The 15311-nt window shown below is 44.5% G+C and overlaps 1 pseudogene; it reads left to right on the forward strand.

Annotated features, from left to right (window-relative positions):
• The first annotated feature begins 12890 nt into the window (after positions 1–12890).
• Positions 12891–15311, forward strand: part of LOC138844808 (small ribosomal subunit protein uS5 pseudogene) — a 66538-nt pseudogene continuing 64117 nt past the window's right edge.

Below are 15311 nucleotides of genomic sequence, written 5' to 3' on the forward strand. Positions count from 1 at the left end.
AGAACCCGCCAAAGTCGAAGATATACGTGTCGTACAATCCGGCCATTCCTAAGGATACAACAGAGCTGCGTTTCCTATGTGGGCCATAGGCTACGTCCACGGATATCCGTGGGACCGTTATTGATAACAGCCTCCAAATGAAAACAACCCGGATGTCTAGAACGGTCTCACACAACGCAAGACCCTCCAGCTGTCATTCTCAAAGCATAGACTGTGGGCCATCAGCTTCAGTATCATCGGGGAACTTGAATGACAAGCGGATGCTTCAGTCCCAGGGAATCAGAAATTCCGGGGGTGGGGGGTGTGGGAGGCTCAGCACTTACAAATGCCTTCAGATGACTGATGTGCGTTAACCGCTGAGAATAGAATTTCTTTCTACAGGGATTAAAGAAATGAATGAGCGATAGCTTTGGCCACCAACGTGAATGAGTCTCACACACACACACACACTGTGGTCCTAGGGTTTTTCATGGTTCTCTTAAGGGATCAGGAGAACAATTCAGGGGACTAACTCTTTGGAAAATCCAGAAATGTCCCCGTATGGGATAATCCTCATTTGGAGAGTCAGCCTCACCTCGGGACCAAAGCTATCATGACAGGGAGCCGAGACTGGGATGTAGGGGAGTTGGTTTCAGAGAAACGTTCATGAAGTCCATTGTCAAGGCTGGGGCTGAAATCACAGCATCGTTGGGGGGTCTTTGACCTAGGGTCACCCAGGCCTGCGGGTGGTTCACGAGAGTAAGCTTTGCTGCTGGAATGTCCTGCCTGAGTGCACAGGTTTATGGGGGCCAGAGACTGGCAGAGGTGCAGGGTTGGCAGGGTGGGCTCGGCTTACCCTCGGCTCTGGGTCTCTCTGCTGCTTCCAGTCATTGCTCGGGTGCCGCTGCTAAGAGGACTTGGCCCAGATCAGAGCTGTTGGAAAATTTCTTCATGGTTGGTTGCTGTTCTTGGCTGTGTACCCTGGTGTTGCCTTCGCTGAGGCCATGGGAGTTCTTAAAGTTCTTGCTCCCTTCACTTGCATCACATTTTCTCCAAGCATTTCTTGAAATTTAACAGTATTCCTTTTTTTTTTAAATAAAGGATTTATGTAATTATTTTGACAGGTTCATAGTCCCTTCCTTCTCCAAGCTCCAGGTGCCGACCAGCTATTGGCCACTATTCGCTACTTCTCCCTTTTCTAAATTGGGACATTCTCCCTCCACTGGCTTCTCACCCCTTCCACGTTGTAAAAATACGCCTGTCCTCTCGTCTCCTCCATCCCTTAGTTAAAATTATGCTACAGCCTCCCAGTAGACTTTAATAAGATCCAAATTTCTTAATGGGGTGTGGGATGGGACCTAGACCCTGCCCACTGCTTCAGCCTTCTCTGCTACTTCCTTTCCCCTAGTTCAAGCCACGCTGACCCTTCTGTCCTTTCTCAAGTTGGAACACACTCATTCTCACTCCACGGCCTTTACCTTGGGTCATGTTTTCCGTTGGAATTTCTCCCTCCACACCCCGGATGAACACATGCTACTGTCCTTCATTTGTGTCTCTGCTCAGATGTCACCTCCTATGTTATCTAAAATAGCACCTCCTCCCACCTCTTGCCTCCAGCTCCTTACACTGCAGTATTTTCTTTCTAGCATCTACTATCCAAACGTCATTCATTCTCAAGTTCTCATTGCAAGATGATGAAGGTGTTGGCAGGAATATAAGGCCAGGGAAGCAACGTGTATCAGAAACATTGGCTGGGTCATATTCTTTCAACAAAACATTTGCAGGTCCAGCTCCATACCAGGGGCCAGAGTTAGACATGGTCCTTACTTCATGAAGCCCAGAGTCTAGTGCAATGAGAGGTATTTTCTAGAAAGCTTGGGACCACAGGAAGTGGTGTGTCTTGTGGGTATGGGAGACCATAGAGGAAGTTTCATCATTTGGTGAGTGATTATATTTGGGGAAGAGGGATATGGAAATTTGGGAATCAACATGTAGGTTCTGAGCTGGCAGGACTGTGGAACCAACCCTCCAGGACCAGAGGAGGGCTGGCTCTCCCATGACAACCCCCAGTGTTTTCAAAACTCCCCGGCCAGAATCCAAGGTGGTTGTTGGTGTGCCCAGGACACAAACGATGATCAGTCAACACAAGGAAGGCACAAAGAAAACCTGTGCTTGTGATGAGCTCTGAAGAGGGAGAGAGGCAGGCTATCTCCTGGGATGGGCGGGATTGCTGCATCCCAGGGGCTCTTGGGTTTCCTGACCACTTGTGTTCCTTTTTCTGTGCTTGTCAGCCCTGGCCTCCCAGCACCCAGCAGCCAGACCCTTCTCCAGGAAGTCCCAGAGCTGAGCTAGGAGTTAACCAGGAGGACATAGAATGGCCGATGCTCTTGAGCGTTGACTTTCCTTACTTTTCAAGCTACAGGTGCTTTATTCTGCTGGATGCTTCTGCATTGTATCAGTTAGTTTCTGGAAGCTGAAAGTTTCGTATAACACAGGGCTCTTGTCGTGGGAGAAGGGTGCACCCTACTCGGTACTGGGCATGCACACATAACTGAGCTCTACCCAGAACCTGGTGTGCTGTTTGCTGAGGCCTTGGTCCACAGCAGCCTTGTAGGTGCATTGTGGGTAAACAGGACAACATGCAAATCCCACCTCTCCCTCACCCCTGCATTTCACCCATTTTTAACAAAGTCAGGCAAACTGGAGCAGGAATTTCAACACACAATTCAGGCTCAGTATATGGTTCTTTCTAAACACAATGACCATTTCTGGGGATGGCTTGAGTCAAAAGTTTGTTTTCCCGATGAATGGCTAAGAAACTTTACATCCTAACCAAGATGATAGTCTCAGGAAATATTAGCATGCAGTATGCTCCTCAATTAAGCATAAAATCCAAGAGAGACAGATGCTCACGAAACAGTTTCATTTTATCCACATCAGCCATTTATAGCCTAGCTTCATAAAGAACAAACTATGTTTCCTGCCTGCTAAGAAGGTGTGCAGCATGGCTTCTCAGTACTACCTTGCTAAGGAGTGTGCCAGATGACTTAGCATTCTCAGGCTCACTTTTTCCGACTGCAATGTCCTGTGCCGTAGAGTTTATATTTTAGCCTAAATGTGTATTCTAGATTTTTGCTTCTGTGACATTTAACGTTCAGTTTAACTACTTTACTTACCCATTCACAATAAGTGGCTAATGATCTTAAAGCAGAGTCAGTTTTAGTTTCAGACATACGTGGAGTCTTCAAAAAGTTTACAGCAAATGTGTACCAGGAAAAAATATGCACAGATTTAAAAAAAACTGCACCAAGAATAAACTTAACCTCCTAAGTCAACTTTCCACCAACTTTTTGAGATATGCTTATATGTTAGTTATGATATATGCTTCATATAGCTTTCTTTTTTTTTAAAAAAAAGATTTATTTATTTATTTTAAAGTCAGAGTTACACAGAGAGAGGCAGAGAGAGAGAGAGAGAGAGAGAGAGAGAGAGAGAGGTCTTCCACCCACTGGTTCACTCCCCAATTGGCTGCAATGGCCAGAGCTGTGCTGATCCAAAGCTAGGAGCCAGGAGCTTCTTCCAGGTCTCCCACATGGGTGCAGGGGCCCAAGTACTTGGGCCATCTTCTACTGCTTTCCCAGGCCACAGCAGAGAGCTGGATTGGAAGTGGAGCAGCTGGGATTCGAACTGTCACCCACATTTGGTGCTGGCACTGCAGGCAGTGGCTTTACCCACTACGCCATAGTGCGAGCCCCTGTTTTCTGAAAACACACATGTTTACTAGGGCACAATCTGCAGAATAAAGTTCCATTAGGACAGCTAAATATTGGTTTGAAAGCTAAATATTGGTTCCCTTGAGTTTATAAGAGGACACAAAAGCTACAGAGGGCAGTAACCACCTGTTTATTTAGTTTCAAAAGTACCTGCTTTGATGGAGAGGCAACTTGGCAGTTTTCCAGGAATGAATAAGTTGGAACATGTGAGAAGGAGGAAGTAGTAATATGGTCATCTTTTTTTAAAGTGTTTATTCTTTTTTTATTCATTTGAAAGGCAGAGAGCGAGTGAGAGCGAGCCAGATAGCTCTTTCTTCTGGTGGTTCATTCCTCAAATGCCTGTAACATCCAGGACTGGGCCAGACCGCAGCTCGCCTGGGAGGGTCCGTGCTTTAGCTTTCAGTCCACGGACACTCACCACGTACATCTTCACGCAGCGTGTGCTGTTCTCCTGCCCAGCGTCAGCAGTGACTTCACTGTGATCTCAGCACCAAGTTCCTGCTCTTTAGAGCACTGTTCCCCTAGGACGTGGTCCCAACCTTGTGTTTCATCCTTGTCCTCCATCCCACAATTTCCTGAAAGTAACGGACTTCGCTCCTAAGCTCTGCTCTTACCTCCCTCAACCTCGGGCCACTCCTCCTTCTTAGCACCCTTCTCCCTGCTCAGCTTGTTAAAGTCTCACTCGTTTGCGGGGTGAGTCCTGGCTCAGCGGGCTAAAGCCCGGCTTGGGGTGCCGGTGTCCCCTGTGGGAGTGCCTGTTTGAGTCCTGGCTACTCCGCTTCTGATCCAGCTCCTTGCTAACGCACCTGGGAGGCAGCAGATCATGGTCCAAGCACTTGGATTTCTACCACTCACAGAAGGCATCTGAATGGAGTTTCTGGCTCAGCCTGACAGTTTTTTTTTTTTTTTTAATTTTTTTTAATTTATTTGAAAGTCAGAGTTACACAGAGAGAGAAGGAGAGGTAGAGAGAGAGAGGTCTTCCATTCGCTGGTTCACTCCCCAATTGGCTGCAATGGCTGGAGCTGTGCCGATCCGAAGCCAGGAGCCAGAAGCTTCCTCCAGGTCTCCCACATGGGGGAAGGGGCCCAAGGACTTGGACCATCTTCTACTGCTTTCCCAGGCCACAGCAGAGAGCTGGATTGGAAGTGGAGCAGCCGGGACTCGAACCGGTGTCCATATGGGATATTGGCACTGCAGGCGGCGGCTTTACTCTGTATGCCACAGCACTGGCCCCAGCCCAGCCCTGACAGTTTTAAGAGTGTAATGATTTTTCCTACCCTACCCTCTCGCCTCCCTCACTCCTACCCTTCATCCTCCTTCTTTTCTTATTTTTCTTCTAATTTTTACAATGACCTACTTCCAGTTTTCTTTATACTCCCAAGATTATCCCACCACTAAACAAAGAATTCAGTATGTGGTAAGTAAACCGCTGTTCCTCAAGTATAGACAATAAATAATAATCAAATTTTAAATGCCAATTTCACTCCTACGCATTACATTTTTTGTACTCTATTAGTTCTCTGTTTCTCATTCTCTATCCCTCTCTCTGTCATGCTGCCTTCCAAGCAAACAAATAAATAAACACTAAGGTCTTCATCATCCCTCAAGTTTTTTTTTTTTTTTTTTTTTTTTTGACAAGCAGAGTGGACAGTGAGACAGAGAGACAGACAGAGAGAAAGGTCTTCCTTTTGCCGTTGGTTCACCCTCCAATGGCCACCGCGGCTGGCGCACGGCGCTGATTCGATGGCAGGAGCCAGGTACTTATCCTGGTCTCCCATGGGGTGCAGGGCCCAAGCACTTGGGCCATCCTCCACTGCACTCCCGGGCCACAGCAGAGAGCTGGCCTGGAAGAGTGGCAACTGGGACAGAATCCGGCGCCCCAACTGGGACTAGAACCCGGTGTGCCGGTGCTGCAAGGCGGAGGATTAGCCTAGTGAGCCGCGGCACCTGTGAAATAACCAGGTTTCCTTCAGCCTCCCTGCTCCAACCTCTACCCCAAGAAGCTTTGCCTCGTGTGTGCCTCCATGGTTCTTTTTTGCTCTTAGTGACTTTGATCTTTGTTGAGTTCTTCCTGCCTTTATCTTAGCCGCTTGGGGGAAAGGATGAACTGTCAGTCATCCTGGTGTCCCCACAGATCCTGGCCACCCTGTCCTACCCACAGTGGGGGCTCAGTTACCAGTGTTGCAAAATGAGGAGCCGACAAGTCTGTGTTTTCAAGGCATGGTCCTACTCTGGATATTTTTCCCTCAGCAGTACTATCGCCCAGTGTGTCAGTACAAGGACACATTTCAATGCAGCGGTCTTAATTATAGAAGTGGGTTTTGTGGGGGGTCCAGCGTTGTGTGGCAGGGTTAAGCTTCTACTTATAACACCAGCATCCTGTATCCGAGTGCCAGTTCACGTCCTGGTTACTCCATTCCTGATCCAGCTCCCTGCTGATGCACTTGGGAGACAACAGATGATGGCTCAAATGCTTGGGCCTCTGCCACCCACGTGGGAGACCTGGTTGGAATTCCTGGCTCCTGGCTTTGGCCTGGACCAGCCCCAATTGTTGTGGCCATTTAGGGAGTGAACGGGCTAATGGAAGATCTCTCTCTCTCTTTCTCTCTCTGTTGGTCTGCCTTTCAGTTAAATATATCCTTAAAAAAAGTGAGTTTTTTTGAAAACAGGAAAGGGTAAAGTCTGGGCAACATGACCCAATAAAGTATTGTATGTTGCTGCTAGCCTACTTTTTATTTTCCATTTTAATTTATTTGTTTTCTCAGAGGGGAAAATGTGAGTTTGAGGCCAGTTTCCCTCCTTTGAAATGTGCCAAAAATGACCAATTTGGGATTATGTTACAGTTCTCTTGAATCTATGCAATAAATTCTCTCTGGAAAGTCCTAAAATCCAGACTTTAATATGATCCATGGACTGTTGTTCATTACAATAAAAATACTGAAGTCATTACTGTATGACTATATATCTCCAGTTACTATATAATTATATATTATAATGGAAAAGTGTCACTCCCAGTTTTTTTTCCAATGTATCTTGAATTAGAACAGTGTGAGATATAATTTCGATGTAAGTAAAAATAGATTTTAAAGTCCATTTGACAAAAGCTAAAAATGATTCTTCTCCATCGTAGCAATGGGAAAGCTGTAATTGAAGTCAGATCAGCAGATGGGAGCCGCGTGTCCAGCATGTGTGGATCCTGAGTATGTTTTTAGCATGTGATCCGAGGCCGTGGCTCCAGACTTCAGAGAACAATACATAATTCATTACCGTCCTCGTTTTCCCAGAAACCATGTTTTTGAAGCTTTTCCTTGGGCCTGGGGCTGTCTTAGCTGTTTCAGAATTTGGATGCGCAGATTGAGTGATAATTTTAGGCTTCTAAAATCAGTCTATGTCCCCTCAGTCACATGATGTCATAGGCAGCTGGTGTTGCCTTGGCAACTTGACAGAAGAAAAGTGCTGCTTTTGGTAAAACTTCGGGTCATGTGACCCAGCACTGTAGCTAGGGAAGACGACACAAAATTAATACCTGACTTCGCCACCAAAACAAACCCAGATTCGCATAAGAAAAAAACAAATCCCGAACTCAAAGTCTCCTGTGAGTTAATCACCCATCTTGCCGTCATCTGAAAGCCAAGTTGGTTTGACTTTGTCATTTCCACATGCGCCTCTCCCTGGCATACTCGGAGACTTGCTCTTTCTGTCCCCTCCTGCTCCCCGCCCTGACCCAGGAAAGTGCGTGTGTTTCCAAGAAGATAGCAAGCCCAGGAGACGTGACACAGCCAATGAACACAGAGGACTTTGCACTATCCAATCTCCATCCCCGGCTTCTAGCGCCCGTTGCGGTGTGGGGCTCACCATGGCCACCACGTGGCTCTGACACGCTGGGAGAGCGAGCTGGATCTTCCTCCTGGGTAAGACCCCACTCCTCCCAGGCAGGGAGCATAACCCTCAGGAAATCGTGGTGTCCTTCAACACGTGAGTAAATTCGTCATCTCTAGAGTGCAAGTATCCAACAATCATTGCTTAGACACTCACTTTACATAACCGTTTGAAAAGCAAATTAATTTAGTTTTTAAAAACTGACTATAAGCAGCACATTTTAAGAGACTATTTGAAAACAGAAAGTAGTACGCAGAACCAGGGTGGGTGTTCTGGCACAGAGGGTTAAGTGGCTGCTTGGGACACATGGGTTTTATATTGGAGCGCCTGAACTTGAGTCCGGCCTCTGCTTCCAATCCGCCTTCCTGCTAACGAGCATCCTGGGAGGCCATTGATAATGGCCAAGTCCTTTGGTCCCTGACACTTCTGTAGGACACTTGGATGGTATTCCTGGCTCCTGGCTCCAGCTTGGCCCAACCTCAGCCATTGCAGGAATTCGAGGAGTGAGCCAGCAGATGGAAGACCTCTCTCTTTGTCTCTCTCTATATATTTCATTGTCACTCTGCTTTCCAAAAAACAATTACATAATACTTTTTAAAAATATAAAGCAACAGATGTAGCATAATTCTAGCATTCAGGGACTATCACTGTACATTTTAGATAATTTTCTTTCATTTAAAAAAAGATTATTTATTTGAGAGGTAGAGTTTCAGACAGAGGGAGAGACAAGAGAGAAAGGTCTTCTATCTGCTGGTTCACTCCTCAGGTGGCGGCAAGGGCCACAGCTGCGCTGATCTGAAGCCAGGAACCAGGATCCTCTTCTGGGTCTCCCATGTGATGCGTGGGTCCAAGCACCTGGGCCATCTTCTACTGCTTTCCCAGGTCACAGCAGAGAGCTGGACAGAAGAGCAGCCGGGACACGAACCAGCGCCCATATGGGATGCTGGCGCCACAGGCAGAGGCTTAACCACAGCACCGGACCCTCCTCTCATTCTTAAACACGGCTCCACTTAAACAAATTATAACATATATTTCTTTCTTTCTTTCTTTTTTTTTTTTTGGACAAGCGGAGTTAGACAGTGAGAGAGAGAGCGACAGAGAAAGGTCTTCCTTCTGTTGGTTCACCCCCCAAATGGCTGCTACGGCCAGCGTGCTGTGCCAATCCGAAGCCAGGAGCCAGGTGCTTCTCCTGGTCTCCCATGGGGTGCAGGGCCCAGGCATTTGGGCCATCCTCCACTGCACTCCCGGGCCATAGCAGAGAGCTGGACTGGAAGAGGAGCAACCGGGACAGAACCGGCGCCCCAACCGGGACTAGAACTGGGGGTGCCAGCGCTGCAGGCGGAGGATTAGCCTAGTGAGCCGCGGTGCCAGCCATAATGTATATTTCAATTTAACAAGTGGTATGAGGGGAAATAAATACAAGAGTACTTCCAAAAGTTATTTTGGTGCAAAATTTTTGAAATCCATGTGTAGGTTTGTCAAAATGTGCATTTTTCAAAAAAAAATCTTTATACATATGAATATAATTTTTGCACCAAAGCAAAATTATTAATTTTCTTTTATTATTAGTTTTAATGATGATTTATTTGAAAGAATTACAGAGAGAGAGGGTGGGAGAGAAAGAGAGACAGAATCTTCCATCCAGTGGTTCAGTCTCCAAATAGCTGTAAAGGCCAGGGCTGGGCCAGGTCAGAGCCAGGAGCCAGGAACTCCATCCAGTTCTCCTGTATGGATGGCAGGGGTAGAGGCACTTGGGCCATCCTCTGCTGCTTTCCCAGGCTCATTAGCAGGGAGCTGGATTGGAAACAAAATAGTCTGGGCTTGAATCAATGCTTCCATATGGTATGCTGGCTAAATGTACTGTGTCACAATGCTGGCCCCCAAACAAAAGAATTTCTGATTTTATTTTCCAAGAATTCTTCGAAGCACCATCACATCTATGTCATCTACATATAGATAGATAATTACTGTTCCTCATTCACAGACAACCGTTTCTCCATGGCACCCACAAATGTGCTTATCTTTTTCGCCACCTTATACAACAAATAATTTAAAATGCTTTAAATGGACCTTTTCATGATTATTTTTAAAAATTTAGCCATTTCCATATTGCTTGGCTTTTCTAATATTGTGCTATTACAAGAACATGGGAAAAACTTTTCATTGACAGTAGAGTGTCAGATATGTGAATATACCATCACAATTTATAAAAAAATTAAGACCCAAAATGTATTTAAAAATTGCTTTCTCAGAAAAATTGTATCATTTGCTCCTTCACTGGTAGTAGGTAAAAGTGCCAATTAAAAACATGCAAAGTACGGAGTATGTTACTTTTATTATTGCTATTTATTTGTTTGAAGAGGCAGAGAGAGAGAGAGAGAAAGAGTGAGAAAGTTCCCATTCTCTGGTTCATTCTCCAAAATGCTTGCAAAGACCAGGGCTGGGCTGGGGCCAGAGCCAGGAGCCAAAACTCTCACCGTAGGTCTCCCACACGGGTGGCAGGAATCTACTTGGAGCATCATTTCCCAGGTGTGCATTGGCAGGAAGCTGGATTCAGGAGCTGGAGCCGGGAATCAAACGAAGGTACTCCAGCTGGAGCCTGGCCATCTTAACTGCAGGGCTGAACACTCACTCATGAAAACTCCCATTTAAACCTGTTCTTATCATCCTTGAAACATGAGATGTTTTAAAGTTAATTTAACACCTAGTGCCCAGATCCTGGTGTGTAGTACTGTTTTCCAACTGAATGAACCAGGGCTCCTTAGAAAAAGGGCTGATTCTAGACGGAGGCAGGAAATAGGAATGTATTTTGGGACTTTCCAAAGCCCAGGGAAAATGCAATTAAAGGATTTGCTTAGGAGCAGAGGTTTAGACTGACCATTAAGCTGCCTGCATCCCATTTCAGAGTAGCTGGGTTCAATTCCTGCCTCAGGCTCCTGACTCCAGTTCCCTGCCATTGCAAGTCCGGGGAGGCAGTGACGATAACTCAAGTTGCTGTGTTGCCTCCCATCTTGGAAACCCTGACTGTATTCCTAGCTGCTGGCTTTGGCCCTGGCCCAGGGTTGTCCACAGTGGGCATTTGGGGCGTGAACAAGTGGGCTGCAGCTCTGTCTTTCCATCTGTTCCTCTCATTCTGATCTTCACATGTAAAAATTTAATGAAAGGTAAGTTTCTTTTGGTACAAAAAATTTTGGAACCCTTGCATATTTTTTTTTTCACAGTAGGGTCAAAAAGTAAGGGGGTGCTCAATAAAAACCCCCAAAATTCCAAAAGTAATGGAATTGTGTCAGTGTCACTGGAATCAAATAAAAGAGTTCCCTTTGGCCGAAGTGGGGACAATTTGATCAGCACAATACATATAATAGTATTGAATAATAACCCAAAGATTGAAATCAATATTGATGTGCCATACAGATGTAAATAATTCCCAGATAAACAAATAAATGCGAGAGAACAGGCAAGTCCCCCATGCAGAAGAATTCCAAGTAATTCACCTAGACACTTTGGGCTCCCCTTGAGTAGGGGGAGAGTGACCTCCTGCTCCTTCAACATGAGCTGCACATGGTGACTTCCTTCCAAAGAGTATGGTAAGGAAATGAGGAATAAACAGTAGATTTAGGAATTGACCCATCAGCATAGTGCATTAAGCTACTGTTTGCCACAAAGGCATCTCATTTTGGAGCGCTGGTTCAAGTCCCAGCTACTCCGCTTTTGATCCAATTTCCTGTTTACGTTCCTGGGAAGGCAGCAGATGATGGCCCAAGTGTTTGGGCCCTTGCCACTCATGTGGGAGACCATGATGGAGTTCCTGGCTTCTGGCTTCAGCCTGGCTAGATCTGGTCGTTGAGACTATTTGGGGAGTGAACCAATGAATGGATTATCTCTCTCTCTCAGTTTCTCTGCCTTCAAAATAAATAAATATATATTTTTATTCTCTTATTTTAGTTTATTTCTTTAAAGATTTACTTTTATTTATTTGAAAGGCACAATTATAGAGAGGGATAGAGAGAGAGAGAGAGAGAGAGAGAGAGGAGATCTTCTATCCACTGGTTCACTCCCCAAATGACCCCTATGGCCAGGGTGGGCCAGGCTGAAGCCAGGATCCAGGAGCTTCATCTGGGTCTCCTAATGGGTGCAGAGGCCCAAGGAGTTGGGAGCTGGCTTGGAAGTGGAGCAGCTGGGACATGAACTTGTACCCATGTGGGATGTCAGCATTGTAGGCGGTGGCTTAAGCTGTTATGCCACAATGCCGGCACCATGAATATATATTTTTAAAAAGAGAAATTTGACAGTGGAACAACCTAGTTAAGATCAACAGTGATAAGTTGATTTCATGTCACAACTTGGCCTGATGTGATAAGAATGGCACTTGACATCTGTGATCTTCCCCAAAATATAGCTCCCTTTTAATTCTGAGAATGACATCAGACAAATCCAAAAGGAAGAACTTTCTATGAAATACTTTTTTAAAACAACAACACATTTCTTTTTATTTATTTATTTATTTATTTATTTATTTATTTTTAAAGATTTATTACTTTATTTGAAAGTCAGAATTATACAGAGAAAGGAGAGGCAGAGAGAGAGAGAGAGAGAGGTCTTCCATTCAATGGTTCACTCCCCAGTTGGCCGCAATGGCTGGAGCTGTTGCCGATCCAAAGCCAGGAGCTCAGAGGTTCCTCTGGGTCTCCCATGTGGGTGCAGGAGACCAAGGACTTGGGCCATCTTCTACTGCTTTCCCAGGCCATAGCAGAGAGCTGGATCGGAAGAGGAGCAGCCGGGTCTCGAACTGGTGCCCATATGGGATGCTGGTGCTGCAGGCCAGGGCGTCAACCCGCTGCGCCATAGCACCAGCCCCTTTATTTTATTTATTTGAAAGACAGAGTCACGGAGAGAAGTAGAGCCGGCCAGAGCTGCGCCCATCCAAAGCCAGGAGCCAGGAGCTTCTTCCGGGTCTCCTATGTGGGTGCAGGGGTCCAAGGACTTGGGCCATCTTCTACTGTTTCCCAGGCCACAGCAGGGAGCTGGATTGGAATTGAAGCAGCCGGGACCAGAACCAGCGTCCATATGGGATGCCGACACGGCAGGCAGCAGCTTTACCTGCCACGCCTCAGCGCCGTGCCCTGTCAAGGAACTACATTTGATGGGGAAAGAAGGGAAAGAAGCCACTAAGTCGGTAAATACAAAAATTTCAGATAAAGAAAGCAAAATAGAGTTAGATAGACAGAGAATGCCTACAGCGAGGGAGTTTGGGGAAGATGTCTGGAGACTTCGGCACAAAGGAGCTGGTGGTCGGGCACTGGGGTCAGAGCGCCCAGGCACAGCTCGTGGTGCTGAAGGGAGAAGCAGTTGATCAAGCATTGCTCACCACAGGTAAGGACTGGGACAGTGGCTCTGCGGATGGAGGGCAGGGAATGACAGAGGCAGTACGGAGGCTGAGCTACAGGAAATACAAAGACCAGGAGCATCTCCGGAGTTTTGGCTATACTTACTGGGTTGATGAATTTACCATTTACTGTGAGATTGAGTAGATTTGGGGGGCCATATCAAATGTGAGCTGCCAAAGGCACGTTTGGATGTGTGCTGTGGTTATTGACCTTCAGACAACATCAAAATAAGAGAACTGGATGGGGGCTGGCACTGTGATGTAGTGGGCTAAGCCTCCGCCTGCAGCACCGGCATCCCATATGGGCGCTGGTACGAGTCCCAGCTGCTCCTCTTCTGATCCAGTTCTCTGCTCATGTGCCCGGGAAAGCAGTGAAAGATGGCCCAAGTGCTTGGACCCCTACACTCGTGTGAGAGAGCGGGATGAAGCTCCTGGCTTTGGATTGGCCCAGCCCTGGCCGTTGGGAACATGTGGGGAGTGAACCAGCAGATGTAACATTCCTCTCTCTCTCTACCTCTGCCTCTCCCTCTGTGTAACTGTGTCTTCCAGATAAATAAATCCTGCAAAAATATTATAAAAAAAAGAGAAATGGATGAAATTGCTGAGGGAGGTTTCATAGATACAGAAGAAAAAGAGGAGCAGAATCAAGTCTCAGTTTTAAAAGTTTTACAGTTTCAGGTTTTTGAACAGAATTTTCTGTGTGATAGGGAATATAATATAATATATTATATTATATATAATAAACTATATATAAACAATATATAATACATTAAATATAATGTATATAATATAATATTATATATAATATTATATATATTAGAAATAACTTTAATTGAGGAAGTGAGAAGTCTAAGCACTAAAAACTATAAACCATTGAAGAAAGAAATTGAAGCAGATACAAATGAATAGAAACATATCCTATTGTCATGGATCAGAGGATTTTTTTTTTTTGACAGGCAGAGTGGACAGTGAGAGAGAGACAGAGAGAAAGGTCTTCCTTTTGCCGTTGGTTCACCCTCCAATGGCCGCCGCGGCCGGCGCACTGCAGTCGGCGCACCGCGCTGATCCGAAGGCAGGAGCCAGGTGCTTCTCCTGGTCTCCCATGGGGTGCAGGGCCCAAGCACTTGGGCCATCCTCCACTGCACTCCCTGGCCACAGCAGAGAGCTGGCCTGGAAGAGGGGCAACCAGGACAGAATCCGGCGCCCTGACCAGGACTAGAACCTGATGTGCCGGTGCTGCAAGGCGGAGGATTAGCCTAGTGAGCTGCGGCGCCGGCCAGGAAAACAATCTTAAAATGCACATGGAACAAAAGGCCCAAAACAGCTACAAAAAAGCAGAGGCATCACACTTTCTGGTTCAGTTATTTAATTAATAATTAATAGTATTTAATTAATAATTCAATAATTTAATTAATAATTATATAATTCGTATATAATATGTATAAATTATATATTGTTTATATATAGTTTATTATATATATTATATTATATATTATATTATATTCCCTATCACACAGAAAATTCTGTTCAAAAATCTGAAACTGTAATATAATATATTATATATAATATATATAATATAATATAATATATAATATTATAATGGAATATATTATACATAATATATGTTATATTACATTATGTATTACATAATATATAATGTAATATAATATACAATTATATTATTAATTTATATTAAATATATAATTATATGCTATATATAATTATATATTATGGCATATTATATAATTATAAATATTATATATTATATAGTATACTATATAATGTATTTTATATTTTATAATTTAAATATAATATTATATATTATTATATAACATGTATTGTATTATATACTATATAATATATTAATATAATATATAGTTTAAATTATATATTATATATACTACATATATAATATTACACATTATATTATATTATATATATTCCCCCAGATATCATTTGTTGAAGAGGCTTTTCTTCTTTTCCCATTGTGTATTCTTGGCAACTTTGTTGACAATTAGTTGACCTTATATGTGTGGATTCACTCCTAGGAATTCTATTCAGTTCTGTTGGTTTAAGTATCTGCTCTTATGCCAGCATTACATGCTTTCGAACACTATGGTTTTATAATTTACCTTAAAACCAGAAAGTGTGATGCCTCTGCTTTTTTGTAGCTGTTTTGGGCCTTTTGTTCCATGTGCATTTTAAGATTGTTTTCCTATTTTTATGAAAAATGCCATTGAAATTTTGGTAGAGAAAATGTAGATTGAGGTAATATGAGTGTTTTGGCAATATT

Source organism: Oryctolagus cuniculus, chromosome 12 (assembly GCF_964237555.1).
Source record: "Oryctolagus cuniculus chromosome 12, mOryCun1.1, whole genome shotgun sequence".
Lineage (NCBI taxonomy): Eukaryota > Metazoa > Chordata > Mammalia > Lagomorpha > Leporidae > Oryctolagus > Oryctolagus cuniculus.